Source organism: Penaeus vannamei, chromosome 30, assembly GCF_042767895.1.
Source record: "Penaeus vannamei isolate JL-2024 chromosome 30, ASM4276789v1, whole genome shotgun sequence".
Taxonomy (NCBI): domain Eukaryota; kingdom Metazoa; phylum Arthropoda; class Malacostraca; order Decapoda; family Penaeidae; genus Penaeus; species Penaeus vannamei.
This window is the reverse complement of record NC_091578.1, coordinates 12,408,563-12,413,562: the sequence shown is the minus strand read 5'-3', so window position 1 is coordinate 12,413,562 and position 5,000 is coordinate 12,408,563. Positions and strand designations below refer to the sequence as shown.

The 5,000-nt window shown below is 40.2% G+C and overlaps 1 protein-coding gene across 7 annotated transcripts in view; it reads right to left on the bottom strand.

Moving 5' to 3' along the window:
- The window catches only part of LOC113807058 (prestin), a 103,120-nt gene that overhangs the window by 20,643 nt on the left and 77,477 nt on the right, over positions 1–5,000 (bottom strand). Inside the window, exon 1 of one of the 7 annotated variants that reach the window (XM_070143063.1) lies at positions 4,755–4,912. The exons of the other annotated variants lie outside the window; for them this stretch is intronic. The gene's annotated coding sequence lies outside the window, so the exon portion shown is untranslated. Of the gene's footprint in view, positions 1–4,754; positions 4,913–5,000 lie in introns of those variants that run through there. 7 annotated transcript variants of the gene reach the window in all.

The following is a 5,000-nucleotide window of genomic DNA, read 5'->3' as shown; positions in this document are numbered from 1 at the left end:
AATCCTGTGCACTGAAACCTCCCTCTCCTCTTTCCTGTGACCAAGCTGCCTCTCTTCCTTTGTCTCAAAACGTTCTTTTATATTTCCGTTTTTACTTTTATTCTCTCTCTCCTTTCTCCTTTTATTCTCATTCTTTCTTTCTTTCTCTTTCAAGCTCACGCTCACTCTCACGCTCACTTTTTCTCTCTCTCTTTTTTTACTTTCTGTGTGTGTATGTATGTGTGTGTGTGTGTGTGTGTGTGTGTGTGTGTGTGTGTGTGTGTGTGTGTGTGTGTGTGTGTGTGTGTGTGTGTGTGTGTGTGTGTGTGTGTGTGTGTGCGTGCGTGTGTGTGTGTGTGAAGTATAATGATACATCGCGTGTTGAGGTGTTTAGGCAGGTGCCTTATTCTGATAGCCATATTAAAATGTTTTAAAACGTATTCACTTTTTAATTTCAAATATTTACATACTTGCAATCATTAGCCCACATGTGTCTCAATAGAACACGCATACAAAATGCATACATACAAACACTCGCTGTGTTTGCAAACACACACATCCACCCATCCACACACACACACACACACACATACTTTACATACGCATACACATATACATATACATTACATACACATACACATATACATATACATTACATACACATACACATATATACATACATACATATATATATATATATATATATATATATATATATATATATATATATATAGTGTAATTTTATCTGGGTAATGAAACAAATTTAAGAAATGAAAGAAATTTTTCCGGTTGGTATTACTACCAAAATCGACCTCTTCATCTCAAAATTTAACACCAGATTTTACACTTACACATATCACATCAGATAAGAACTCGCATTGTCCTCAGAAATAACTCGGATCGGAGACTCGACACAAAAGATTGAAATTCAAGAACATAACTTCCCAGGAAAAAAAATGAGAGAAAAAAAACATACCGCACCCAGTCGGTTTCACTTCCCGTTTCCTGTATAGAATCATATGGGAGCCTAAAAAAGGAGCTATAGGGCAACAGAATGGTCCGGTAATAATAGCAATAACACTAAGTAAAAACAATGGTAATAATAGACACGAACATCCTCATAGCCTGACATTGAAAATCCGAAATTGAGGATGGGGAGGTAGGTAGGTAGGAAGGTAGATAGCCAGATAGATATAGACAGATATAGATAGATAGATAGATAGGTAGGAAGAAAAGGTAAATAGAGATAAATAGATAGGTACGTAGGAGGTTAAGTAGATAGATATGTAGATAGATAGATAGATAGAGAGAGAGTGAGAGAGAGAGATAGGTAGGTACTAGGTAGCCCCGCCGATGTCCAAGGTTATATAGCCGTCTAGTAGTAGCCCCGACTGCCTGTAGTAGCCTTCCTTACCCCCCCCCCTTCCTCCCCACAACGCATAAATTCCACTGCAACATTTTTTTAACTTTATTGCCCTCTTCTTCGTATAACCTTCTTCATTTGGGAGGCCGTGAAGGGGTGATAAGGAGAGAGAGAGAGAGAGAGAGAGAGAGAGAGAGAGAGAGAGAGAGAGAGAGAGAGAGAGAGAGAGAGAGAGAGAGAGAGAGAGAGAGAGAGAGAGAGAGAGAGAGAGAGAGAGAGAGAGAGAGAGAATATACACCACCGTCTTAATAAGTCCGCCTAAACCGAGTCGCGCAAGGCAACAGGTCCCCGGGTACGACAGCTTCTTCAAAACTCCCTTCAGTTTCGAGGTACCTTTCCTCCCAAGGAAAACAGTGACTCTCTCTTTTTCTCTTTGGATTGCTGTCTTGAACGCCTGAGGAAAATAAAAGAAGAAAAAACATTGCATGCTTGATCTGTTGTCTCAAGACCTCCCGCCAGTGTACAGTGATGCAGCAATAATCGAGCAAAATCACACGACACCTGCATGGGAAATTCTCACTCGGACCCCACGCCCAAAACGCAACAAAATAAAACCTACGGTTGCACATAGACGCCCACGTATACCCGTAATCAAAGCGCCCACGCTGAAGTAAAATCAAAAGCAAACGCACGCACACACACACATACATACACACACATACCACACTCACATACCACACACACATACCACACAAGCACACACACAAGCATATACACTCAAGCACACACACACACAAGCATACATACACAAGCAAACACACACACACACAAGCATATACACACAAGCACACACACACACAAGCATACACACACAACGACGCACCCAACGAGGAGAGAAAAATCCTCTGCAAACACGAAATCAAGTTCTTGCACCGACCGCAACGACCCGCTTGCGAGGAAGTGGTACCTTATAGGGCCTTGTTCCCGCCCCGGCAGGCAAGGTCTCGTGGAGTAAAGGGGGTTTTGTTTCCTCGCATTCTATTCTATTTTACGTTTTATCTCCCCTTCACTTTCTCTTTTTCTGTTTCTGTCTTTTTTTATTTTCCGTTTTTTAACAATGCTCACGATTTTTCTCCATCTTAATTTCCCTTTTCTTCTCCCTCTCCCTTCTCCTTCTCTGGTTAGGCCTACTCTATATCATCACTCCCTCTTCCCCTCTTCTTTCTCTCCCACTCCTCTCCCTCTCCTTCTCCCTCTCTCTCACTCTATACGCCTATCTCTTGTTTGCTTAAACGTAACAACAAACACAAACAAAATCTGACTTAAACCAGGAGACCGGACCGGACAGTGTGAAATGCGGGTAGTCAAGTCCCAAGACTTGTTTGGCGTAATTTCGATGCGATGCGCGACTAAAATGGGAATAATTTAAAAAGTACCCATCACTGATAAAGAAAAACTACCGTGTCAAATTAGAAAAATAAAGAAATATTACATCTGCACAAGAAATTGATTGTAAAATGTTACAGACTGCATTTAAAGCACAATTAATATTTTTTTCTGGTCAAGACAAATCTTTACCAATAGCTATTCCAGAATTGGAAAGACCTTGTTGTGTGTCATTCATTAAAAATCCAATTGCCAAAACGAAGTTATTAAGTGCCCCTCTAAATATTTTTGCATTTATAATCATGTATTTATATTTTTTCTAGTTAGTGTCAATTAGAATACCTAACCATGCATCTATAATGGTACATTTCTGATTTCCAAAACACTGTGTTCCGGTGCCTCATGTGCATTTCTTGACACTAATTATAGCACCAAACCTACAGCTACAACCTAACCAAAATACCACAATTTACACCCTCCGGAAATAAAGCTACGTGTCACTGCATGTCTCAGGGTATTTACTTTGCTATCGTAGATTTTCATTAATATTTATCGAAGAAATGGGATATCTTTTCTCGAAAAAAAATCATACAGTTACGCAACAGTGACAACCAACACCACAATACTACTCATAAAATCTGATGAGGTGTTTGGATAACCATAAGGTAATTATTCTTAAATACATTTTTTTCGCCGCTTTAATCTTTTATTTTGATAAGACCCATGATGGTGACACTACAACTACACCATGATAGACGCGATTGTGAAATAACTATACTCTTAGTGTTAATTCTTCAATCTTTACAAAAATATCTAATGACAGAATTCCCTCTTTAAATATACCTACTACACTAAACCCTAAGTAATGATGAACAGTACTGTGCGGTATGTTATCTCATTACCCTTTTAGGCTCAAGTGGTACGGTGCAGTAACGCATATTTTCCTGCTTCTTCTCCGGCCTAAGTGGTGCTGGACAGGCAGACAAAGGCACTGATCTCGTCCCGATTACACAGGCCTCTTTAACCCTAGGCCTGTGAGATTTAATTATCCCATTAGAAAGTTACTTCAGCGCGGCCTATGCGGCGAGGAACTTTGTTCACTTCTGTTCATGAGGATTTTTTAATGACAAACTGCTCGGATAATCATAATTATCATTAGTATCATTATTATCATTATCATTATTATTACTATACATTATTATTGTTATTATCATAATTTTCATAACTATCATTATTATTATACATTATCATTATCATTATTATTATTATACATTATCATTATCATTATTATTATACATTATTACTATCATTATTATCATTATCATTATTATTATTAAGGCGAAAGATGACGTGCTCTACATGTGACAATTTGTTTGTACATACGGGTGCACTTGTACGGACGCACCCATAACCATTATGCAATACTCTGAATAATTTTAGTAACATCAGAGTACATGAAAACCCGTTGTTGAGTTGCAATATTTAAATGTCAATGCTATTTCTTCTTTTTTTGGGGTGATACAATTCCTAGTAAACGCAGAGCAAAACCAGTCTGTCCGGAAATATAATTGGCAACAGATGTCCAAACTCCGCGGCGCGAGAAGAAAAAACAACGATTGCCTTGATTTGCAGTGAGTCAGTATCATCGAAAGTATCTTGGGTCGCTGTCCAATTTCAGACATTAAAAAGGCCAATTTATGGGAAAACTGTTTAAGGTCTGTGGAATTTAGGGGAATGAATGGCATTGGCGAATCATACTTTTCGATCGGACGTTAAATGTAGAGGCTTCATCGACACATTTTGGCAATTTTCTTGATCGGTTAGATAATCAAAGTCCAGGTCCAAAAGAACGGCGTAACCTACCCGCAGTCAATCTAATCCGCACTCAATCTAGGAACGGGCCGCAATAAGCGCCAAACCCTCACATAAGGATATCCTTTTTCGCAAAATTCAGTTTAAAAATTCCGTCTTGCGACAACACCGCAAAGCATAAACAACCAAAGCCGAAACCGGGCAGTGAGCTTACAAACAAGAAGCGACGTCGGGCGATACGAAGGCGCGATCGGCTGGAGCGGCACGGGAGCGGGCGCGGCGTCGACCCCTTGGCTCGGGATCTCGGGACAGCCTGTCGGAGCTCCAGGGCGGGTTCGCGCCTTATCAGCTTTCGCGGCGAGGCCCGTGGCACTTGCTGAGTCGTTAGGCGTTCCTGATATGAATGACGAGACTATTTCGGGAAGGGAAGTGCAGTCCGGCCCGGGAAAATAGAGCGGTT